Source organism: Silene latifolia, chromosome Y (genome assembly GCF_048544455.1).
Source record: "Silene latifolia isolate original U9 population chromosome Y, ASM4854445v1, whole genome shotgun sequence".
Lineage (NCBI taxonomy): Eukaryota > Viridiplantae > Streptophyta > Magnoliopsida > Caryophyllales > Caryophyllaceae > Silene > Silene latifolia.
This window is the reverse complement of record NC_133538.1, coordinates 343680219-343706314: the sequence shown is the minus strand read 5'-3', so window position 1 is coordinate 343706314 and position 26096 is coordinate 343680219. Positions and strand designations below refer to the sequence as shown.

Sequence of the window (26096 nt, the reverse complement as noted above, 5' to 3'; positions counted from 1 at the left end):
ATAAGCCCACATTGGACCGGTTTTCCCATGGTCTTATAACACCTCCATATGTCAAGATTTTTGGCATAAAACACATGTTATGTTCCCATCAATTGTTTACATTTGATGGTCTATAAATACCCCTTAACATACATATTTGCATGGACCAATTTTTAGACCAGAAATCCTCTAAAATTATCCTCTTGGCCGGTCACTTTTGAAGAAAAAAGAGTCTTATTTTGTTGATCTTTTCACTCTAAAACCACTTGATCAAAGAGTTGATCATCATCAAAATAATTCAGAAAATTGTAATATTTATAATCGAATATTATTAGTGTAATAATATTACATAATACAAGGCTTGTTACTATTACTATCTAGTTAGTAATCCTAGTAATAATTTGGGCTAGTCTTGGGTGCCACCAAAGGAGGTCATCTAATTTGGTGACTAAGGTTCAAGGAGGATCATCCACTTTATTTTAGCTCAAGAACTACAACAGGATGGAGTCGTATTGTGATGCCTTATTGCCATTTTCACCAATATACGGAACATTTCTTCTTTTACTTGCATGCATGTTTACTAAGACCACCTTCATAAAATTAACTAGTAATTTTAATGTTATTAGAAGAGTCTAATGAGGCTCTTAGCACTAACCGAACGATGTCGTATGATCTTGTACTTGTCCAGTAAGGCTTGTGCTTCGGCCCGGAAATGGGACCCTTGGTCACTGATGATCCCATTGGGTGTTCAATATCGACATAAAATGTTGTCTTGGATGAATTTGGCTACTTGCTTGGCAGTAAAAAAAGGCGTATGATTGTGCTTCCACTCACTTCGTGAAGTAGCCGATTGCCACGAGGATGAAGCAATGTCCATTGGTGCTTATTTGATTGACATTGCCGACGATGTCGATGCCCCTGGTTTATAAGGGCCGGGGTGATGTCAGGGTGTATAGGAGTGATGGTGGTACGTGTTGTACGTTTGCAAAGATCTGGGAATTGTGGCAGCGCTTGACGTTGTTTCTACCATCTGCTTCCATTATCGTCCAGTAGTAGCCTAGTCACATGATCTTCTTGGCTAGCATCATTGCGCTAATGTGAGGGGCATATTCCCTGTCGGGGACCTCCTCCATGACCCCCTGTGCTTTGGTATGGTAAATACAAAGGAGAAGGACGCCTTGAGGTGTTCTCTTGTAGATCTGATCTTGACTTATCACTATTTGCGAGGAGAGTAATCGAATTGCTCTTTGTCCTCTTGGGTCAAAATTGTAAGGATATTCGTCCTTTGTTTTGTAATTTACGATTGCTTGATACCATGGTTCGTTATGTGTTTCCTCGTCATTGTTGATGGCACAGATGTGAATTGTCTCGCTCCTTTTTTCTCTGCGTAAAGGCAGAGATGTCATGTCATCGGGTATACTGATGAGTGAGGCCAATTTTTCTAGGGCATCATCAAATTGGTTCTCTTATTGAGGTAGGTGAAAATAGTCGACTTGGTCGAAAAATTTCGCTTCTTCATTGATCTTTTCTTGGTAGGGTGCTAGGCTGTCGCTTCGGATTTTCCATGATCCGGACACTTGGCTGATGATGAGTGAGGAATTGCCATTGACCCTCAGCCTCTTGATGCCCACTACTATGGTTGTTGTAGACCAATTAGACATCCTTCGTATTCGGCGGCGTTGTTGATGACGTTGAAGTCTAGCTTGACTGAAATTGGGATGTGTCCTCCCTCAGGTGATATTAGATGGATTCCTACCCCAAAACCTATGAGGTTTGATGCAACGTCAAAGTATATATCCCATGCCTCGGAGTCTGTGCAAAGGATGTCTGCATAAGGGAGTGACCAAGTGTCGGTCGTTGGATCCTCGTTGACGGGATTTTCTGCTAGGAAGTCGGTAATGGCTCTTCTTTTGATTACTTTGACGGGTATGAACTTGAGGTCGAATTCGGATAGAATGAGTGCCTGCCTGGAGAGTTTTATATTTAGCACGGTTTTCTCGAAGATGTACTTGATGAGGTCCATCTTGGAGTAGATGTGAACCATATGGTTGAGCATGTAATGTCGTAGTTTCTTCGGCGCAAATAACAAAGCGAGACACATTTTCTCCAACTTTGTGTATTTGACCTCGTATTCAATGAACTTCTTGCTAATGTAGTAAATAGTTCCCCCCTCGTCGTTAGTCGTTAGTCGTTTGTGCTAGCATGGCTCCCATGGCGGTGTCTGTGACCGTGAGGCATACGGATAAGGGTGTGCTATGTTGTAGCGGCATAAGTACAAGAGGTTTGGATAGGATCTCCTTTATCCTATCTAAGGCATTCTGGTAGTCATCGTCCCAATCAGTGTGACCAATGACGTGGAGCTTTCTGAAGATCGGCTCACAAATCATGGTGAGCTTGGCTATGAAAAGACTGATGTATTGGACTTGGCCTAGGACACTAGTAGAAAAACCCCCTACAATGGCGGTCATAAATGTCCTTTTTATGGCGGTTTTTAGTGATTTTGGGTGCGCCGTATATCGCGGGTTGTTTGTACTTTACGTCATTTGTACAACCGCTGTAATAGCTTACCTAACGTGGCGGTTTTTAAACAAAATCGCCATTATAGGCTTATATAAAACGACGGCTGTTAAATAAGAAACGCCACAGTAGCTCTTCTATAATGGCGGTTATTGTTAGTAAAACCGCCACAATTGGTATTTCAATAATATCTTCGTACCACAACCGCCACTACATGTTCTCTTTAACGTCGGTTGTTGTTAAAGAACCGCCACTAAAGGTAATTATGACGTCGGTTGTTATTAAAGAACCACCATTAAAGGTGAACTAATAGTAACATTTCATACTTAAGAACCGCCACAATAGATAGATATTTTTAAAAAAAAAAAATATTTGCTACCAAAATTTCAGAAGTAATGTCCTATAGAATTGACAAGCCAAATAGTGAAATAAAAAAACAATACATACACAAGAATACCAACCAACGAACTTGCATATCCTTCGCAAAATAATAATGTCAATGTTTAAAATTATACATCCAAGTGTATGAATAATCACATACACGTCTTAATTAATAAACTAATCAACATTTGATGTTCTCTAAACATTTAATAGCTCACACCTCTTTAACATCTTTCATCTCCTCAATTAAGATTGAATTGTTGAATTTGCAATAATACATTTAGCAACCCAATAGTTAGAAAAACAACCTAAATATTATTAAAACCAACATAAGACACTATAGAACGTTCCCAAGCTAAGTTTGATCGAAAGCTTTTTCACGAGTGAGACAAAACCATCGCAAGTAATAACTAATAAGATCTTAAAAAAGCATGAGCAACAAGTGTAAGAGAATAAAACGATTATCAGCGCTCGTAGAATCCAAAGACCAATTTATTCAAAATTTCAACTTCATATATACACTAAAGAATCACCTGGGACTCCAAGTTCCAAAAATCAGTTCCAACAATTATACACTAAAGCATCAAACACTAAAGAATTAGAGTTTCGAGTTGTACCGGTGATGTATATGTGTAAAGTGGAAGCCATGGCCGGAGCGTCGAGGGCAGGAGATGTATTGAGTTTTTGCAGTGGGCATAAGTTCCTATAGAGTTTCCCACACAAGATTACTCCATAAACCTTGGTTTCTTTTCATTTATAAAAGAGAGGCAATATATTTTTAATACAGAATACTAAGAAGTAAAATACTTGATTAGGGATAACCTTTAGATTAGATTGAGAACGGATGAAAACTCCGGTAAGCTTCGATTAACCTCGGACATCAATTACAATCAATTAACTGAACAAAACACAATTAAAATTATTTAGGGTTTAATAGAAAAATTATGCATAAATCTATCCGTTAGCTGCGAAAAATGAAGTAAAGAGAAAGATGACTTACTGATCGAAACCTGACTACTTAAGGTTGTATCCCTGCACACATGGAAATCGAGTAATTAAAATCAACCTGTGAGGGGCGAAGAGAGTGACTCGATAATAAATTGATAACATAGTCATAGACTCATAGTCCCCAAAAACTGAAAACCGGACTAATGCTAGATTTAAAAGAGCAGGTAATGAACTCACCCGAACCACACTGTTAAAGAAAGACAATACTCAGTTAATAACAGATATTAAAAGTAAACAGATAAGAGAGGACATAGTAACCAATAACTGGACAAATGAAATCAACATTCACAATAAAATTCCCATAACATCAAAAAATGAACTCAATCTTCATAATAAAATTTCCGCGATATATACTACTAGCCTTGTAATCTTCTAGAAGTTTTCTATTTGAAGTTAACTTAATAAATAGAGTTATTCAGTAACTGAACAGCCCACAAAAGAATTTGGTACAGATAATGCATATTACACGCTCAATTATTGTAAAGGCATTTCAAACAGTTTATAACATCGTTTCTCCTCGACAAAGTATATTCAAAGTGATCCCATCATAATAAACATTTCAAGCAGGCCTCAGACAATATTATTCAATATCATCGTTAATCATACAATGTAGACAAAAGATGGTCATCATTGGCCTCTTAAACATAGAGTATCATGTAACATAGAGTACGAAGTTTGGCAAGCGTAAAATATCATTGTCTATGATGCGTGCTCTAAATATGATGTTTTACACCCTATTTTACACGCATTTCAGAGCTCAATTATGTAGTTTATGCTACTATTTTCCCTATTTCCGTCTACTTTCGTGTTTTTGTGTAATATTGCAGAAATGGGAAGAATGCAGCGGAAAATGAGCCGAATCCGTCCCCGAGTACTAGGCATAGGACCTAGCGTGAAGTACAGACTCGGGAAGCGAACTTGGTGCGCGTATCGAGGCCTGAAAGACAAATTTACGAGGCTTTTGGAGCAAAGTACCTGTTGAACCAGTCGATCGACTGGTGCCCTTAGTCGATCGACCAGAGCACGATTCCTAAATCAGATCAGAAGCTACTGTTCAGCGAAGCTTGGTCGATCGACTGATACCTTTGGTCGGTCGACCACACAGCGACTCTGACGTGAATTAAAGACGAGAGTTAGAAGCCCATTTGCAATTAGGTTTTTAAGAATAAGAGTCACGCTATACTCCTATATAACGTGAACCCTTAGGTTTCAGAAAGGGGGGGATCGAAACTTTTAGCATTCAATATCAAGTTCTTATTAATAAACATTCAATACAATTAGCTTTATTTTCGTTAATAAAGTTCGTGCTTTCGGATTCTTCTTCCTGCTTTCATTCGGTAATTTTCATTCCTTAATTTCAGTTTACTTTTATTCATTCATAAATTAGTATTGCATAGAGTAGTTTCCCAAAGCCTTATTTAGTTTATGCATCTTATTTGCTTAGTTTATTTAATCATGCATCCAATTTCGTTAATTGTTAATTTCGTTGTTATTATAAATTTTATCATGAGTAGCTAAACCCTTCGTGCTAAGATGTAGGGGACCTGTAGTGTAGGCGGCGTAGATTTTGTAGACCTGATACCCTTGGTCGATCGACCGGCTTAGATGGTCGATCGACTGGCTCACGCAAGATCAACTCCGTTTTAATTGATTAACTTGCTTAATTTGACAAATCGAGTGCACGCCACTAGTTAAATACTTAGTAATTGTCTGACCCATTAGATCGAAAGATAGGGGAGGGAATTTGACTACCAATTGAAACGACTAAATTATAACGAGATCGAAAGATAGGTAGAATTTAGGCTTTTAAGAATCACATTTCAGGGCAAGAGTCAGTACTAGTGATACTTACGGACCCGTAGCTAGATCGAAAGATGCTACCTGTTTAGAATGGACCGAAAGTACTTCTTATTTTCCCATCTTACGTGATTATTTCAGACTTACCTAGGATACTGTCGTCGAAACTACAGTGAACCGACCATCTTAGCATCCTTTTAATATTTGATTTCATTTATTTTCTTTAATTGCTCATTTATTTGTTTTAGTTTAGTTTTAATTTTATTGCCATTAGTTATAGGATCATTCAAATCAAACACCCCCCCCCCCCAAAAAAAAAAAACTGTTACTTTAGACTTAAATTAGACAACTTTAAATTGCTTGCTTCCTTGTGGTTCGACCCTGACTGCCACTATCTATAGTAGTAGTTTGAAATATAAATTTTATTTTTTATACTCTACGACGGTATCAAATTTTGGCGCCGTTGTCGGGGAGGCAATTGTTTAATTTTTAGTTGTTTTTTATTTTAGTCTTTTTCTTGGTTTAAGGGACACCTGTTCCTTAAAATGTTCTCATATTCTACTTGTAGTTTCCTCTTATACGCAGGTCACAGGGTGGTGAATTACGACCGTTAGATCCTGAGACCGAGAAGACTTTACGTGAGTTGAGACGATCATCTAGAGTATTGCCGACAGAGGAAGAGCTGAGTACTCCGTCCAGTTATTACGAGAACGAGTTATTTGAGGAGGATCCGCCTTCGTCTCCTATTTCTACTTCTTCAGCTGAGACCGTTACATCTCCAGATATGGCGAAAAAAGCAAGTATAGCCGATCCTCCGAGCCAAAAGCGAGAATCTCTATAAGGGATTCGCGTTGCCAGCCGGGACGGATAGAAAATTCGAAGCGAAACCATCCTACATTAACTTGGTTGAGAGAAACCAATTTGGCGGAGCTGCAAATGAAGATACAGCCAAGCATATGGAGATATTCATTGACTACTGTTGTTCCATACCCCCACCAGCAGGTGTGAACCAGGACCAAATGAAAGAGATGATGTTCATATTCTCGCTCCGTGATGCTGCTAGAGAGTGGTACCGAGATCCGGATCGAGCACTAATGGGATTACCGATTGGAATTACTGGCCCTAGCATTTTATAAAAAATTTTCTCGCATCGAAGACCAATGCGATTAGAGCTCGGATCACAAGCTTTAGACGGGGTTCGATGAGGATTTTCGTGAGGCATGGGTCCGTTTCAAGAGATTGGTGCGATCTATTCCGCACCATGGGTTCGAGCAATGGTTCTGTGTAATCAATTATATAATGGGCTTTATGATGATCGGAGGACTATCCTGGATCTTTGCGGCTAATGGCGATTCCGGAGAATAGTGGAGAGACTAAGGGTGGAAGATTATTGAAGATATGGTCACCCATAAAGTCGAGCATGGGAATTCTAGAGGAAATCGAGAAGAGCAAATTTGAATCTCATACTACGGCTACAATAGAGGCCCTTCTGCGAGATTCGACAAGCTAGATTTTGGGGATCCCAAAAAGGTGGGATATATAAAGTTAATGCGATTTGACGGACCCTTTACATGCAAAAGATGTGGAGGGAGGGACATGTTTCGAGTTTTGTACTAGTTCGAATGAAACATGTCGCCTTTCAACATTTTAGGCGATCGGTACTTATCCCGATCCCTCTAATGTCCACCCCAATTTGAGGTGGACTAACCGAAATGTCCTTAATCCGGGTCCACAATGAGCAGCAGCAGCAAAGAACAAAACTATGTGCCCTCTCATAAGCATCGGAAGCAGACCAAAGCCTCCCTATGTGCCTCGGAAGAACAATTTCAAAGTTCGATATTTCCGAATTGAAAAACATGGTTCGAATTTGTCGGGTTTGTTTTAAAAGGAGTCTCTAGCAAGAGAGACTTCTACAAAAATGTTGGAGAGCCAAATTGCCCAATTGGCAAGCAAAAGTGCAACTAGAGCTCCGGGGCAATTACCGTCGCAACCGGATCAAAAAGAGACTCTAAATGCGATGACTTTGAGGAGTGGGTCTATCCTTGATGGGCCCGCTATGGTCGAAGATGTTCTTGAAAAGATGAGGCGGACCAGAGTAAGAAAAAGGGAATGAACAAAGAGAGCAAGAAAAAGATGATCAACGTGCATCGATCAATCGATCCGACACACTGGTCGATCGACCGCATCGATGAATAAAGGCGAGTCGTAACAAAACGAAGCTTTGAGCAACAAGATACGGTTGGTCGATCGACCGACACACTGTCGATCGATCAAGATACGTCCGATTGTGAACCTTTTCGTCCTCAAATGCCAGATAACTTGTGGGACTACTTATTTCGGGGTACGACGACTCCGAAATTATTGAGGCAAGATCCAAATGCTGATGGGTCTGTTCCGGTTCAAAAGTATGACCCTATGACGGTTAATGGTTCATTCCTGAGACGGTCTAAAGAAGGTTCGAGCTACAACAAGGACAAAGTAGTGGATTTTCAGCCTAAGTCCACTGATGCCGGTATGAGAGACCTAGAGGAGAGGGCTAAGTTGCTTCTTACAGCCCCTTATCTAGAGAGATTGGTGCCGACAAAGGAACATGTATCGTTTAACAAGTTTGAAAATGTTATTCGTAGCTTAAATGTGCAAGTTCCTTTCCTAGAATTAGTTAATCAAGTGCCTGCCTATATGAAATTTATGAAGCAGCTGTTGTTGTAATACTCCGTATTTTAATAATAATTTATAAGAATAATTTATGTAATTTAATGGGTAATTAAATGACATTTCTAATAATAAATACAAGTAAGACGTTAATTAAATAATAAATTAATAATTCAAGTCATGAATTGGGTTCGGCTAATGTTTTTGCTTTGGGCTTAGTTGGTAATCGAGTGTTGGACTATGTGGTATTATTATATGGGCCAAATTTATTAAATTGGTATTAGTGTAATCGGGATTTATATCGGGAATTAATAATAATATATCAAGGTAATTATGATTATAATAATAAATAATAAAGTTATGGCAATAATAAATTAGTAAGTATTATATGAGGAAATCATAGTTATGGTAGGATTAATAGTATATGATAAATAATAATGATATAATTATAATGACAATTCCTACTACTAATTAGAATAAGGAAAGTTACATGGTTTCCTAATTGGCCTCGTATTCTCTAAATCTTACACTATAAATACCACCTTAAATCTGATAAATAAATTACAAATAAAAAGAAGAAGCTTTAGGAGGCGGAAAGAAAGAAGAATTAACAAAATCAATTGGTCGACTTGAGGTAATTAACTCAGCTTAAAGCGGTTTATATTCTTTTCATGCAAGCAACTTTAGATCGATAGTATGACTTATATAGACCACCATAGGACTCGGGAATTGAACCTATAGCGACATTGGACTGCCAAGTTTATAACCTGACCATTGTTGACCGTCATTGACCGTGGTAGGGTGGCGTTTAGGGCGACTAAAGGTGGCTGGTCAGAGGGGTTATACGGGTTGGTTGTGGGTGATTGGAATGGGTAATTGAACCCCTAATTGGCTATGTCGTGACCTGGGTATAGAGGGGTTGTGTTGGGGTGGTTGAGTCGACCACTTTCTTTGTCTTTGGTATGGTGGCGATGGTGGTTGTGCGGTGGTGACGGGAAAACAGGGGGAGTGACTCGCGTTTTGGGCGGGCGGTTTCGAGGGGTTTTTAATGGTTGTAGGAGGTCCGGTTGGGGTGGTTTTGGGTGGATTTTGTCGAGGGTAGTTTGGTGAGTTGATTAGTGGTTGTAGGTGGCGGTGAAGGTGGTGTTAGGTGGTGGTTTTGGGACGGGTTTTATGGGATGTCAGGTGAGTGTTGCGGTTTGTGTCGTGTGATAGGGCGTGGGTTTGTGGGTTGTTGGTGGTGGTTTAGCTGGTGGTTAAGGGCGAGTTGGATGCGTGGGGTTGCAGGCTAGGGGTGTCGAGGTTGGGTGGTGGCTGTGGTGGCTTGTGGTGTCGGGTTTGGTGGGTTTTAAGAGAGGTATTGGCCATGGTTATAAACCGTGTTAGGGTGGTGTGTGTTTGTTTTTGTGACGGGTTTTAATTATTTAATTAGCTCGGGTGAGTCGGGTTAAGTAGTTAAATCGGGTTTTTAGTTATCATAAACCTTTAATAATTATAATAAATAATTAATTTGAATAATTGAATAAAAGGAATAAATAAATAAACAAATAAAGTTAGTAATTATAATTGTTGTAATTGTTATTATTATATAGGTGACGGAAATTGTGAAGAATTATAATCGGATTGGATTTGCTTTATTTATTTGGATTGCGTAATTGGAATTGCTTGCCAGGTAGGGATAATCCTACTCAACTCGACTTTTAATTATCTATTTTTGGTATGGTGAATTACTTACGTTAAAGTGGAATTGTTCATATGTTGAAAAGGGAGAATTATATTATTTTGTGTTGGTTGATAATATCGTAAAGGTTGGAAGGGTGACTTATGTTGATTTGTGTCGGTTATATTGATGAGGTGAATTGGATTGTATCGTTGATTGGAATGTGGTTATTGTGAAAAGTCATACGGCATATCGGTTGTACGTTGTTGAGGGAGTTTGTACACTGGGGTGTTGGTAATATGTACGTTGTGAGGGAGGGGTACTATTACATTTTGCGGTACGTTGTTAAGGGAGGGGTACCAAAGTAATGTGAGCACGTTGTTAAGGGAGTTGTGCTAAGTAAAGGAAAGGAGCACGTTGTCAGGGGGTTGTGCAATGAAAGTGAATTGAATTGGATTGATAATTGTATGTTGTTGTTGTTTAGTTTTATTCCTACTCAACCTCGCGGTTGACTGTGTATTCGTGAACACCTGCGGTGAACCGTTTTATGGGGAGCAGATTTGACAGGTACTAAAGATTAGCTGATTCGGGAGCATTGGGATGGGAGCTTGACTTGGACCATAGTTGAAGTCTAGATCACATAGAATAATTATATCACTTAATTTATTTCCGCTGCGAGTTGTAATTATTTTATATTAAGTTTTAAGATTGGATTAAGTTGTAATAAACATGTATTCACTAAAGTTTTAATTTAAAGTACTTTGGTATTGTTGTACTTTGTTATTCACTACCTCGGGAAACCGAGATGGTAACGATCTCATTTACTTGGGATGTCTAGCTAAAGACTCTGAATAAATGGGGGTGTTACAAAGTGGTATCAGAGCAAAATGATCCTCAGGCCTAACCAATGAACAATAATGAACATAGGATGTGTCTAATAAAATGAACCCGGGTAGAAACTGTTAGGAGCCACTTAAGGCTTGGGATGAGTAGGGCCCCTCAAACCAAACTTCCGGCCCTTTCAGTTTTGAACCGGTAACCCTGAGGGAATATTTGAGAGTGTGGGGTAATCTAAAATGAAAAACCGTTTGTTTGCCTTAATAGTTTTGTTTGCCTTGTTTGAATATTGTTTTCATTGATGACTGTGGTTACGGGGACGTAACTTTGCCTTTAGGAAGAGGGGATGTGATATGGTTTTAAGCATTGATATATACATGTGATTATGAGATAAATATGTTGGCATGTGTGATTAACATGTGGAGTATTAAGGGAATTGTGCGAAATTGTAAAGAACGTAATTTTAGTTGATTTCCCGGAATTTTACCCTTGATTATTTTGGATGCCATTTACTACCTGTTTAAAATTCTCGTATGCAAATTTTATGAGTAATATATTTATGAGTTAGCTTTCATATGCCACTGGTCTCATGTTCAAATAATATACTTGTTTAGCGAAAATAAATATTTTAGTGGACAGTAGTCGAAATGTTCCTGTACAGTGATGTTTTCGCGCCATGTTTTTGTAAAATTTGTCATTTAAAAACTACGTAATTAATTGTTATAATTCCAACGCCAATGTTTAATAGACTCATGTATGTTTTTAAATTGGTAAGCCACGTTATAAGAAAATATTTTGACAATTTATGGTGATTTTTACAAGTTGACCTAAGTTTCGACAAGTTGCTTTGTAAAATTTACATTTCGATCAAGTAGTTTGTAAAATATGTTATAAATCGATCCTATGAGTTTTTGACTTGATTTTTTTTTCTAATGGTTTATTAACTTTCTTTATTTTTCTAAAAAGTATATGTTCTCAATAAGTAGTTATGCTATTATATATTAATGATTGTTAGGAGTGATAACATGTTTTCCTAGCCTTGAAGATTGTTAGAAGTTATAACATGTAAAATGTATAACAAGTTTTGTTTTTGATCTCTTGAACATTATGTTTGATGTTGTCAATTATGTGAGGTAGAATAACATGTCTAGTGATATGCGGAATGTGTTGCCTTAAGCCATATATATGTTCACGATAATTGCATCCATGTTTAAGTTAGATATCATTATTAAGAAAAGACTAAACAATTGTCTTTATTTTGTTATAGATTGTTATTTATTTTGGCAACGTTTTTAGTCGGTAGTTAAGTAAAGTAGTTGAGTTTAAATAAAGTTAGTTCGAGTATCTTTTGTATGTTGTGGTTTTGCTATTTAGAACTAAATCAAAGATTTTGTTATTCATTTAGCCATTAATGGGTATTGTGTTGGAAATAATAATTGTCTTATATTACAATGTGTGTTTCATGTTTTGGTGACGTTACAACAATGGTTTGGTTGTTCCTATTGTTTGTTATTCCGAACTTCGAGGACGAAGTTTATTTTTAGGGGGAAGGAATGTAATAGTACAAATATTTTGAGTTATTATTTGTATAACTTGTGATATGATTGATACGGGTGATAATCATAAATGGATAATTGTGTTGGATGGTAGTCGTTATGAGAAATTTTATAAGTGTTCTTGTGGTAGTTATGGGCGAACTTGGAAAAGTTCATTTTAAGGGGAAGACCAATACTCCGTATTTTAATAATAATTTATAAGAATAATTTATGTAATTTAATGGGTAATTAAATGACATTTCTAATAATAAATACAAGTAAGACGTTAATTAAATAATAAATTAATAATTCAAGTCATGAATTGGGTTCGGCTAATGTTTTTGCTTTGGGCTTAGTTGGTAATCGAGTGTTGGACTATGTGGTATTATTATATGGGCCAAATTTATTAAATTGGTATTAGTGTAATCGGGATTTATATCGGGAATTAATAATAATATATCAAGGTAATTATGATTATAATAATAAATAATAAAGTTATGGCAATAATAAATTAGTAAGTATTATATGAGGAAATCATAGTTATGGTAGGATTAATAGTATATGATAAATAATAATGATATAATTATAATGACAATTCCTACTACTAATTAGAATAAGGAAAGTTACATGGTTTCCTAATTGGCCTCGTATTCTCTAAATCTTACACTATAAATACCACCTTAAATCTGATAAATAAATTACAAATAAAAAGAAGAAGCTTTAGGAGGCGGAAAGAAAGAAGAATTAACAAAATCAATTGGTCGACTTGAGGTAATTAACTCAGCTTAAAGCGGTTTATATTCTTTTCATGCAAGCAACTTTAGATCGATAGTATGACTTATATAGACCACCATAGGACTCCGGAATTGAACCTATAGCGACATTGGACTGCCAAGTTTATAACCTGACCATTGTTGACCGTCATTGACCGTGGTAGGGTGGCGTTTAGGGCGGCTAAAGGTGGCTGGTCAGGGGGGTTATACGGGTTGGTTGTGGGTGATTGGAATGGGTAATTGAACCCCTAATTGGCTATGTCGTGACACGGTATAGAGGGGTTGTGTTGGGGTGGTTGAGTCGACCACTTTGTTTGTCTTTGGTATGGTGGCGAGATGGTGGTTGTGCGGTGGTGACGGAAAACGGGGGAGTGACTCGCGTTTTGGGCGGGCGGTTTCGAGGGGTTTTTAATGGTTGTAGGAGGTCTGGGTTGGGGTGGTTTTGGGTGGATTTTGTCGAGGGTAGTTTGGTGAGTTGATTAGTGGTTGTAGGTGGCGGTGAAGGTGGTGTTAGGTGGTGGTTTTGGGACGGGTTTTATGGGATGTCAGGTGAGTGTTGCGGTTTGTGTCGTGTGATAGGGCGTGGGTTTGTGGGTTGTTGGTGGTGGTTTAGGCGGTGGTTAAGGGCGAGTTGGATGCGTGGGGTTGCAGGCTAGGGGTGTCGAGGTTGGGTGGTGGCTGTGGTGGCTTGTGGTGTCGGGTTTGGTGGGTTTTAAGAGAGGTGTTGGCCATGGTTATAAACCGTGTTAGGGTGGTGTGTGTTTGTTTTTGTGACGGGTTTTAATTATTTAATTAGCTCGGGTGAGTCGGGTTAAATAGTTAAATCGGGTTTTTAGTTATCATAAACCTTTAATAATTATAATAAATAATTAATTTGAATAATTGAATAAAAGGAATAAATAAATAAACAAATAAAGTTAGTAATTATAATTGTTGTAATTGTTATTATTATATAGGTGACGGAAATTGTGAAGAATTATAATCGGATTGGATTTGCTTTATTTATTTGGATTGCGTAATTGGAATTGCTTGCCAGGTAGGGATAATCCTACTCAACTCGACTTTTAATTATCTATTTTTGGTATGGTGAATTACTTACGTTAAAGTGGAATTGTTCATATGTTGAAAAGGGAGAATTATATTATTTTGTGTTGGTTGATAATATCGTAAAGGTTGGAAGGGTGACTTATGTTGATTTGTGTCGGTTATATTGATGAGGTGAATTGGATTGTATCGTTGATTGGAATGTGGTTATTGTGAAAAGCTGTGCGACAGTCAGTTGTACGTTGTTGAGGGAGTTTGTACACTGGGGTGTTGGTAATATGTACGTTGTGAGGGAGGGGTACTATTACATTTTGCGGTACGTTGTTAAGGGAGGGGTACCAAAGTAATGTGAGCACGTTGTTAAGGGAGTTGTGCTAAGTAAAGGAAAGGAGCACGTTGTCAGGGGGTTGTGCAATGAAAGTGAATTGAATTGGATTGATAATTGTATGTTGTTGTTGTTTAGTTTTATTCCTACTCAACCTCGCGGTTGATTTGTGTATTCGTGAACACTGCGGTGAACCGTTTTATGGGGAGCGAGTTTGACAGTACTAAAGATTAGCTGATTCGGGAGCATTGGGATGGGAGCTTGACTTGGACCATAGTTGAAGTCTAGATCACATAGAATAATTATATCACTTAATTTATTTCATTGCGAGTTGTAATTATTTTATATTAAGTTTTAAGATTGGATTAAGTTGTAATAAACATGTATTCACTAAAGTTTTAATTTAAAGTACTTTGGTATTGTTGTACTTTGTTATTCACTACCTCGGGAAACCGGGATGGTAACAGTCTTATTTACTTGGGAATGTCTAGCTAAAGGCTCCTGAATAAATGGGGGTGTTACAGTTGTCTAAAATGAAGTCACTTGATACTGTGCAATCTGTCGCACTAATTGAGGAGTCATCTTCCTATTTGACTCATACTGCACCTCATAAGCTAGAAGACCCAGGTAGTTTTTCAGTCCCATGTAATATTGGGACCTTTTCTATTGAGAAGGCATTGTGTGAACTAGGGGCCAGTATTAGTGTTATGCCTTTGAGTCTTGCTAAAAAATTGAAATTGACTAAGTTTGCAATTACAAACATGATAGTGCAGATGGCTGATCGTTCTGCGGTCCAGCCTATAGGAGTCTTAGAGAACATTCCTCTGCAAATAGGAAAGTTCTTTTTCCCAATTTACTTCATTGTGCTAGATATACCCGAGGATGCTCACATTCCTATCATTTTGGGTAAACCATTTCTGCACACTGCTGGTGCAGTTATAGATGTTGGCTTAGGGACATTGATCTTTAAGGTAGGAAAACAGTCCATTGTTTTTGCCCAAACCTATAAGAAGAAGGATGCTATGTACCCAATAACTTGCAATGTAGTTAAATCTTATGTTGTGTTGCCTGATATGCCTGCCCCTATGCCTAATTCTGCTATAACACCTCCGCCCCGGATTGGGAGCAAATTGGAGGAAGATCCTCCTGTTTTGACTGTTGCAGGAGCTGGTTTGGGAATTTAGAGCCGCATGTTGCTCCAGTTGTGAGAGAGCCCATTGTGCGGAGAGGCGGTCTAGGGTGTCTGAGCTATGCAACTGATGAGGAGCCAGTCAAAATGACGGAGTCCGATTTGGATTCTGATGAGCCAAACGAAGTCCGTGATTGGGAAGATGTTAGAGATGTTGATCCATTAAGTTTTGCGGATATTAGAGTTGTTAGAAGTGCAACTGAGAGGATGAGCACTGTAGAGGTTACTTCTTGTAGCCAGAAGCCGAGCAAGTGGGTCATTCCGTGGTCATTCTTAATCAACAATTAGTTGATCAAATCTTTTTAAAAAAACAATTTATTTACTATTTTTCTTGTTAGACTATTTATTGTTTTGGTGTGCGCGAGACTTCGCTTTAATTTGGTTTGCTTAGGATTTATTTAGGCTATAAACTTTACATTTGGGTTTAGCGCAATTTTGGGCGCTGTATTATATGCATTTGCAGGTTGTTAGACCATATTGACTCACGCTATTTGAGTTAATTCGAAGAAAGCACGGTCCTCGTCGGGGTATATCGATCGATCGACCGCCTTTGTGTGGTCGATCGGCCGACCACTACCGCAGCTATAGGAGCTTCATTTGGATGCCCTGGTCGATCGACTGGCCTGTGTAGTCGATCGACCGCTTCCCGCTGCTGTACCTGTTTTGATCATTCCCCTGCTGTGTTTGGTCGTTTTGCGGATCACGAAAGGGATTTTTAGGGAGTTTTCTCCTTATTTTCTTTCCTTTTCATTCATCTATCGCTTTCTTCAGCTTAATTCTTTGCACATAATTACCGCTTCAACTTTGTTTTCTCGGATAATGCACAGTATTTTCTGTCCTTTCAGGTACTTATGGTAGCACTGCTGGCTACTGAAACCTCCTAACTCACGCTGGTTTGGGGAGGTTTCCTTCTGCGCTTAAAGTCTTGTGAGTTCCCCATGTCTCCCTCATGTCTTTTTAGTTAATATTATCGCAAATTCCCATTTCCCTTGATTATTTTCTCATATGATTTTGCACAATGAGTGTAACACCCGCGAATTTCTCATTTTGACAATTATAATTTATTAAACCGTTTAATTACCTTATTTTATATTATTTAATTATTTAATTTAATTAATTCATTTTGCGCACGATTTTAATGAAAAGAATATTTTAAAGTTCAATTTATAGAAAAATACGTACTTTTGGTCGGACAATAATAATGACCATAATGACGATAATAATATTTTCCGTCTTAAATTCCGTCTAACTTTAGACCGTCACATTTCAATGGAGAATCTTATCTAAATACGGACCAATCGGAAATCGACACATACACCCCTATCCACCCCACACTCTACTTTTACATATTACTATTATTATTATTATTATTATTATTATTATTATTATTATTATTATATATTATTATTATTATTATTAATTGTTGTTGCTGATTGATTCCGTGAACCCACCTCCCTTCTTCTTTTCTCATTCCTGCAAACAACAAAAAACGCAAAGATGAACCAAAAAAATCAAAGAGAGCCCGTACACCATTTTTAACCCGTCTTCAACCCGAGATCCCTCCCTTATTTCTCATCCAAATTTCATAATCCTTGCACCATTCTTCTCCTTACTTCCTCCTTCATCTTTCTAGGTAAGAAAGCTATGATTTTGTGGTGATTTCAGTTTGACCCGTCTCATAAAAGTCCCGATTTTCAGCTTCTTTATGTCGTTTTCTTCCTCCCAGCTGAAGAAACTGATGAACCAGAGGGAAGCTCGTATTCTGTAAGCGCTTTTCTCGGAGTTTTGAAGGGCGAAAAGGTAACGGTGATAGGTTACTCGACATTATGTCAAGAATTCGTGTTTATATGCTCTAGTTTGTTACTAGTAGTGTTAAAGTTTGAATCTTTGCATCTTTTTCTTGGATTGTTTTTGAGTGATTGATTGTGACGGAGCACTACGAGATTTCCAACTTCAATTGTAGAAATTACATGACTTATAGTTCCTTGGCAGTGTATATGTATGAATTGGATGATTTATATGATTAATTCTGTCTTGCTTATGCTTAGAAATTCGTCTTAAATTTGTTTTGCAATGGGCTGTTTTGATCGGCCAAACTGAGGACGTTTGGAAAAGAAAAGAATGAGCTTCTTTGGAATTTGTAAAGTGTTAATTCTTTCCGTTTTGTTCTTGTCTTAAATGGACTCGGTATGGGTGTCGTTTTTCAAGTCTTGGGTCTTTGTCTTTGGGACCCCATTTTGGGCATGAAATTATGGTGTTTATACGAATTTGTTTTGGGATGAGAGTAGGGTATGTGTAGTGTTGTTCTTAGGCACGAAATTATCTTTGTTTTGGGACCGTTTTAAGACGGAAATGGGACTGTTTTGACTTTGACTAAACTGCAGTACTTCATGGTCACATTTCGGGTAGTCGAGAATGATGGGTTGGGTGGTCTGTTTGGACAAATGAAAAGCGATGGCCGTCTGAAATTTGTCGTTGCGATTTTGGTGTCCTTGTTTGGTTGGTGGTTTGAGCCAACTTGGTTGCGTCCGTCTTGAGTGTATATCTTTGGAATAATTTGGGACATTTGTGTAGTAACTCCCGTCTCGAATTGATGTGTGGAATGGACTGTGTTTGGGCGGGACTTTATGCATTTTATTGTTCATTTTGGGCGGGAAATGTGGGCATTTGACACGGTTGTAGGGCGCGACAAGGGCCGTCCACGGCTTTGTTCTTGGGCTGCTCATGGCTACCTTGTTTGGGCGATTGTTTAGGTAGTGGTAGGAGCTTTGTTTATGGTTGGATGGTGGTTGTTTTAGAGTGGTAACCGTGGGTGATTGGGCGGCCTGACCGCTCGCCTAAGCGGCGCCGGCCGGGCACGGTTGTGGCTTTGGCAGGCGGGGCCAAGGTCGGTTGGATGCGGCCTTGGTCACGGCTAGTTTTGAGTCGTGTTTGGGGATGTCCAAAGGGTCCTTGAGCCGTGGTTAAGGACTGTCTTAGCTTAAGTTGGTTTATTTGAATTATTTTAAATTCCGTCTCATGCCTTATATAACTTGATTCATTAATATCGCTCATTCATATATTTTTCTCACATTAATCATAAAAGTGGAATTTATTATTTATTCAAGTCAAAATTTAATGAAATGTCTCATTTACCTATAATATGAATTTTTAGTCCGTTCATTCTCATTTATTTATCTTATCTCAAATATGAGCAAATTATTCTACTTGTTTAATTAAATTGAGTCGTTTATAATTGAATGCTTGTTTTGCTTATTATAAATGATTCATTTCCGTTTGTTTACATTTTTATTCAAGTGACAAATATTAAAGAAATGAGTTACTTATTCACATTCATGAATATAATTTTGGCATGAAATAATGTCTCACTTGGATTATTATCGGTTCATTACTTGTAGTAGTCTCTTTCCAAGTTGATTCGTATCGCTTGGTTGAGTCGTATTCTTGATAATGCCTTTTTACTATACCGTATTGCTTGACTTATCTTTACGCCTCTTTCGACCATCCTGCCGATTGTGGGTTTAGCTCATATTTTCCGCCTCTTTCGGATCGTTCTCACCGATTGTGGGTTCTCGATTTCCGATCTGTCTTGAGTCTTGGATGCGGACTGATTCGCCGCATGTCGAATCGGGGACCGTTACGCCCCCGAGAGTCGGCGATTTAGACTAGGACTGAGTCTTGGGAGTACCATTGTCGTCCTACCTGGGGAATTATATTTTGATATATGAGTAGTAAAGGTCTTGCTTGGTTATAGATATTGGTATTTGTCTTTCAAGGCAAGAGTTACGCCTTGTGTTGTTTGTCTTGGTCCTATCGGATACTAGGGGTGAGCTATAAGCCCTCTAGTTGCGATATGATCGTCGGGATTGATGTTCCCATCCGTTCTTATGGTGAGATGCAAGCCATAAGTATGAATGTGACATTTGTAGCCACGTCCCGTGCAATGTTTGCTAAGTGGTTTTCCAAATAATGGCTGCAGTTTCTATTCTTGTAATTTGCATTGGTTGATCTCTTACTTATCAGTTTCACATGATTCGTATTCCAATCTCATATCTATGTTGTATTTCCTTGAAATGCGTGCTTTTGTATAAATGGCCGTATTCTTGTCTTTCTTATTATTTAATTGTCCCACATGATCAGTTGAATCTTTATTATGCTAATGTTGGCCTATCTTGTTCCATCTCAATTATTTGCCATGTTTACATATGAACTTGACATTCTTACCTTTTGTATGCATCTTATATGACTTACCTGTTTTAGTTCTTTGTTATGTTCGTTTTGACATTTTGTGGCTGGGAGAACCTTGAGTTACTCCCCACTGACTGTGGCGTTCATGTTTACATGAATGACAGGTACTAGTTAGTGCATTTATGGGGTGAAGACATGTGTGAGCTAGCGAGCACTTTGGCCTTGTAGTCGGTTTATTAGGATTGTTTAGACTCACCTTTTATTGTATTGTCATTCGAGGGATATCTTTTCCCTCACCTTGACTAACACGTTTGTATAATTTAAACTTTATTTCCGCATTCTTTATTTATGTTTTAGATTTTGGCGAACCCGCGCTTTAAATTTTAAAAGTTTTAAAGATTCCTTAAAATCCCGCATTTTATTAGTTATATTTTCCGCTTTATCGCGGGGTGTCACAATGAGGGCATTGTGTGATTTGGTTTGGGGAAGGGTTTTGCGTTACATTCATTCTGTTTTGCGTTCACGTTTACATTTTTGTCTTGCATTGTTGTTTATTTTCTTCTTATATACACAAAATTCAAAAAAAAAATTGAAAAATTTCAAAAAATTCAAAAAAATTGCACGTTTATTTTAGCATGTAGGTCGAGTCAGAACAGTAGTAGTTCAATGATGACATTGCATTTTCATCTGTTTATGCCTAAGCCATGCTAAACTGACATGTTATTAGTAGAGTCTTATTGCATATCTACGAGTTTTCGTTAATTTATTCGCTGAATCTTGAGATTTGACTTAGATTTTTGGCAAACTACATTATATTCTGAGTTTTAGAGCCCTATAACTGGTGACATCCATGACCGGTTTATTTAGGAATGTGAGTAGTACTCCTTATGAGACATGTTATATCAATATGCATAAATATGAACTTAATCTGCTTAATATCTGTATGCATTCGATTTGTGGTTGGTTGACACATGTGGAAGAGACCACCCCTTTATTCATTTTTCCCATAAGCCTCACACTGCCAGAAATAGCCTTTTTGTCCTATTAACTGCATCCTATATTTAGCCTGCCCTTGTCAAGCTAGTAGTTTTAGTTTTTGGGATTGTTACTTCATTTTTGGTTGCATATGCTCTTATTGAGATGATTTTGGAAAGATGAGGAAGGAAAAGTTGAAAGAAAGATGAAAAAAAAAAAAGAAATAAGAAAGAGAAAAAAAGAAAAAAAGAAAAAAAAAAGAAAGAAAAATCACATGATTGAATCTTCATTAGTTGGTGATTTTATATTCCCATGTTGCGATTAATATTATTTGGGGAATTAAGTTTGTATGGATAATGTGAGATTTGTGCTTACTATTAGCACCGCTTTATCGTTTAATTTTGAGCAAGAAGTTGGAATGATTTATTAATTTGGTTCCCTTAGTTACTAGCTTGGCTTATAACTCTGTTTTTACCAAATTCGTCTTAGCCCCTTCTTACCCATAGCCTCACATATCCAAATTTACCTCGGCATGTGTCATGGTCTTTTATGGTTAGAATGCATATGTACGGTTGTAGAGATTATTTTCATATTAGACTGCAGGCATGTTTTATAGGTCGTAGTTAGGTGATAGTCTTTACAAAAATTACTTCTTCTATCTTTACATATATTCACCTGTGCTTATGTGTGATATGAGCGACCCGTGAGAGTCCAATATGATAAGTCTCTATAGTTTAAAGTTCAGCAATTTTTAACTACTGCATAACTCGTTTGCATGATTCATATTACTAATTGATTGTTGATTTTTAGCATTAAACTGGTTTAGGCTTTGCAGTTTGCATTTAGCTCTGAGAATGAACGCGTTCCATTAGGTTTTTAAGATCGAGTCTAGTTCTTGCTTGGGGACAAGCAAGAGTTTGGTTTGGGGAAGTTTGATGCGTGTCCTAAATATGATGTTTTACACCCTATTTTACACGCATTTCAGAGCTCAATTATGTAGGTTATGCTTTCCCTATTTCCGTATACTTTCGTGTTTTTGTGTAATATTACAGAAATGGGAAGAATGCAGCGGAAAATGAGCCAAATCCGTCCCCGAGTAATAGGCATAGGACCTGACGTGAAGTAAAGACTCGGGAAGCGAACTTGGTGCGCGTATCGAGGCCTGAAAGACAAATTTACAAGGCTTTTGGAGCAAAGTACCTGTTGAAGCAGTCGATCGACTGGTGCCTTTAGTCGATCGACCAGAGCACGATTCCTAAATCATATCAAAAGCTATTGTTCAACAAAGCTTGGTCGATCGACTGATACCTTTGGTCGATCGACCACACAACGACTCTGACGTAAATTAAAGACGAGAGTTAGAAGCCCATTTGCAATTAGGTTTTTAAGAATAAGAGTCACGCTATACTCCTATATAACGTGAACACTTTTGTTTCAGAAATGGGGGGATCGAAACTTTTAGCATTCAATATCAAGTTCTTATTAATAAACATTCAATACAATTAGCTTTATTTTCGTTAATAAAGTTCGTGCTTTCGGATTCTTCTTCCTGCTTTCATTCGGTAATACTGATTCCTTAATTTCAGTTTACTTTTATTCATTCATAGATTAGTATTGCATAGAGTAGTTTCTCAAAGCCTTATTTCGTTTATGCATCTTATTTGCTTTGTTTATTTAATCATGCATCCAATTTCGTTAATTGTTAATTTCGTTGTTGTTATAAATTTTATCATGAGTAGCTAAACCCTTCGTGCTAAGATGTAAGGGACCTGTAGTGTAGGCGGCGTAGATTTTGTAGACCTGATACCCTTGGTCGATCGACCGGCTTAGATGGTCGATCGACTGGCTCACGCAAGATCAATTCCGTTTTAATTGATTAAATTGCTTAATTTGACAAATCGAGTGCACGCGACTAGTTGAATACTTAGTAATTGACTGACCCATTAGATCGAAATATAGGGGAGGAAATTAGACTACCAATTGAAATGACTAAATTATACCGAGACCAAAAGATAGGTAGAATTTAGGCTTTTAAGAATCACTTTTCAGGGCGAGAGTCAGTACTAGTGATACTTAGGGACCCGTAGCTAGATCGAAAGATGTTACCTGTTTAGAATGGACCGAAAGGATTTATTATTTTCCCATCTTACGTGATTATTTCAGACTTACCTAGGATACTGCCGTCGAAACTACAGTGAACCAACCATCTTAGCATCCTTTTAATATTTGGTTTCATCTATTTTCTTTAATTGCTCATTTATTTGCTTTAGTTTAGTTTTAATTTTATTGCCTTTAGTTATAGGATCATTCAAATCAAACCCCCCCAAAAACTGTTACTTTAGACTTAAATTAGACAACTTTAAATTGCTTGCTTCCTTGTGGTTCGACCCTGACTGTCACTATCTATAGTAGTAGTTTGGAATATAAATTTTATTTTTGATACTCTACGACGGTATCAATCTATCCTCTACAAAATGCCGAAATTAATTAATTAACTTTTAAATCCTAGTAGTAATGATCCGTCAGAGAAACTACATTATTAACAAAACTGTACACCAAGTTCTGTAGCCATAACCGAATTTTACTGCAATTAATATTTTCACACAAAAAAGCCGAGAATCAATACCAAACCATTAACCTATCACTAGGCAAGGACTGTTGCAAACGAGCACACATAGCAAAGACATCGAGAAGGCCTCAGTTCATACTTTACAATCACCATTAGATCATACAATGTAGGCAATAGAATATCATCACTGGTCTCTTAACCATGAGTATCATTTAGCATAGATAGTGAAGCTTGCAAAATAGCAGTGAAAGTTCTCCACAAACAATCAATAACTGACCATCTTTTGAGACACGACAGTGATTTCTCAGAATAATCCTTACGAAGTTAACTAGAAAATATTATGCACAAAACTTATGTAGCCCACAACCCAATTTGTGGTCAAGAAAATGTTTTCAAAAAATCCAATGAACTAAAAATCAAGAATGAGTGTAACAGTCATTTAGAACGAAATTTATAAACTGAACCCACTTTTGACGAAACATAAAGAAGGCCTCAGTAAAATCTATTGATTCTATTCCTTATCATCTTTAAGTCAAACAATGTAGGCAAAAAGATTCTCATCATTGGCCTCCTTATCAAATCAATCAAACATAATTTAATAATTGACAACATAGCTTATATACACAAAATCAAGATGTGTATACCTTTACTGAAAAGCAAAAACACTCATGTAGTCCTGCAAGGGAATGAGTAACATTGATGCCATTTAGGTACCTCTCCTTCTCCACCCTTAAAATCTGAAAATTTCAAAATCAACGGCTGAAACTTGAAAGCTTGACGAAAGTAGAATGGCTAATTAAGTTTCAAATAAAGAGGGAATTTATTTAGTCACTCGGTTCTTCACATGTATAAAGAACAAAACACTCAAAGAAATTGAGATATAAAGGTAAAATTCCAGAATCCGATATATGAAGCAATTCGAAATCTGTGAGGATACATCCATGCCAAACATCAAAATTAGGTTTAGGAAATGTAAATATATACTTGAGACCAAGCGAATTAATAATACTAACTTCAAAGGAAATGGTGACAGACAGGTACATTAGAGGTATTTAGTATTACCTCGAACCATTAGCATCAAGAATGAACTTAACAACTTCCTCCTTGACATGGTTGAAAAGTGGTTCACGTGCAATATATAGGAATTACAAGAGAAAGCTGAATGTTAACACGACGAGCAGGACTAGCAGGAAAGTGGAAATAAAGAAGAGAATGAATCTAGTTGCTAATCTAAACTCTCTGTCCAACATAATTATATTCCAGCTTGCTTCTTGATTCAACTGCAACTTCTTATGCAAGTGGATGTAATTGATGCATAACTTTGATCGCAAACTCTGAAATTGGGACATAAACTTACATGTAGCTCCCTTGTGACAGCCACATGGTTGTTGTACCAATAAAAGAAGTATATTATTTTATCACTAGATGGTGTTAGCTTCCTTATGGTTATCAACGCTTCAAATTAACAAATGAAGTCTCAATGTAAAGCGAGAGTATGACAAAAGTAACCAACAACAAATCAACTCAAGCTTATAACAAAACCACATCAGCTAATAAAACTAGTGAATGGTACATTCGCAATTAACATTCTTATAATCGCTTCTCTGTCAGTCAGATTATCAAATCAGCCTATACTAACATATTAGTATTGCAAATACACCACTAACTTACAAAATCAAGAATTGTAGCAAAAAAGCCCAATTTCACAAGAACCCTAAATCGAAAATTATCAATTGTACTCTTGTTCATATTGTTACTCCGTTATTCATAAACATAACCATCAATCGTATTATTAATCGAATTACATTAATAACCCGTGGGTGGGCTAAACCTAAGAGATTAAATCGAATATGAATCGATACAACAAACATACCTACTTTGCCGAGCGTCGAGTAGTGAGTCCGGGGTGAGAGTTGAGTGTTAAGCCTGAGTCGAGCGTCACGTATTGTCTAAGAGCGGTGGTGAGCGCCGAGCGGTGAGCGGGGTGAGTTCAGTGGCAAAGAGAAAAGTCAAGTTATAAATGAGGAAGACTGGAAGAGTATGTAATGGGATTTTAGAGAAAGTATATGGGATTTCACGGTGATCAGTTGATTACATAGTAATCCTATAGAATTCCAAAGGGTTTTAGATTTATTTTTTGAGTGGCTATTAATGTCGGTTCTCATTAAAATCGCCATAAAAAAATATAATGGCCGTTTTTTTTATCAAAAAGTATTGTTAAGTATTACGCCTTTAACGTCGTTATTAACGACGGTTGGTAATACAACCGTCACAATTTATTTATGGTGGCATTTCCTATATTAAACCGCCATAAATAACTACTACTATTACGTCGGTTCTTAATTTAAACTGCCATAATAGACGTCCTAGACCATGAAAAATGTGCTGCCGCCAAATATTTGGGCTTTTTGCGGCGTTTCTATTAGAACCGCCACGATAAAGGCATCACGATAGGGGTATTTTCTACTAGTGGGAATCCCCGGATCTCCTTCTCGTTCATGGGTCGAGGCATCTCTTGAAGAGATTTGATTTTAGTTGGATCCATTTCAATTCCTTTCTTGCTGACGACGTGTCCTAGTAGTTTTCCGGAGGTGACCCCAAAAGCACACTTCTGAGGATTTTGTCGCATGTTGTATTTTCGAAGGCGAGCAAAGACTTTCCGAAGGG

At 37.5% G+C, this 26096-nt stretch overlaps 2 long non-coding RNA genes and 3 other non-coding genes across 6 annotated transcripts; 1 reads left to right on the top strand and 4 right to left on the bottom strand.

The window, feature by feature from the left end:
• Positions 1-2957: 2957 nt before the first annotated feature.
• LOC141633562 (uncharacterized) lies at positions 2958-25529 on the bottom strand. Of its 2 annotated transcripts, none has more exons than XR_012538368.1 (5): positions 24492-25529; positions 24074-24166; positions 3878-3909; positions 3700-3775; positions 2958-3580 (listed from the first exon to the last, which is right to left on the bottom strand). It is a non-coding gene; the product is annotated as an uncharacterized LOC141633562 (long non-coding RNA). The 2 variants fall into 2 exon arrangements; XR_012538367.1 differs by having other exon boundaries at positions 25303-25529.
• On the bottom strand, positions 4449-4524 carry LOC141636843 (small nucleolar RNA SNORD34). Its single transcript, XR_012541423.1, has one exon. It is a non-coding gene; the product is annotated as a small nucleolar RNA SNORD34 (small nucleolar RNA).
• Positions 17189-20254, top strand: LOC141633561 (uncharacterized). Its single transcript, XR_012538366.1, has 3 exons — positions 17189-17330; positions 17424-17497; positions 20050-20254. It is a non-coding gene; the product is annotated as an uncharacterized LOC141633561 (long non-coding RNA).
• LOC141636844 (small nucleolar RNA SNORD34) lies at positions 23551-23624 on the bottom strand. Its single transcript, XR_012541424.1, has one exon. It is a non-coding gene; the product is annotated as a small nucleolar RNA SNORD34 (small nucleolar RNA).
• On the bottom strand, positions 23915-24001 carry LOC141636842 (small nucleolar RNA SNORD34). Its single transcript, XR_012541422.1, has one exon. It is a non-coding gene; the product is annotated as a small nucleolar RNA SNORD34 (small nucleolar RNA).
• Positions 25530-26096: the final 567 nt, after the last annotated feature.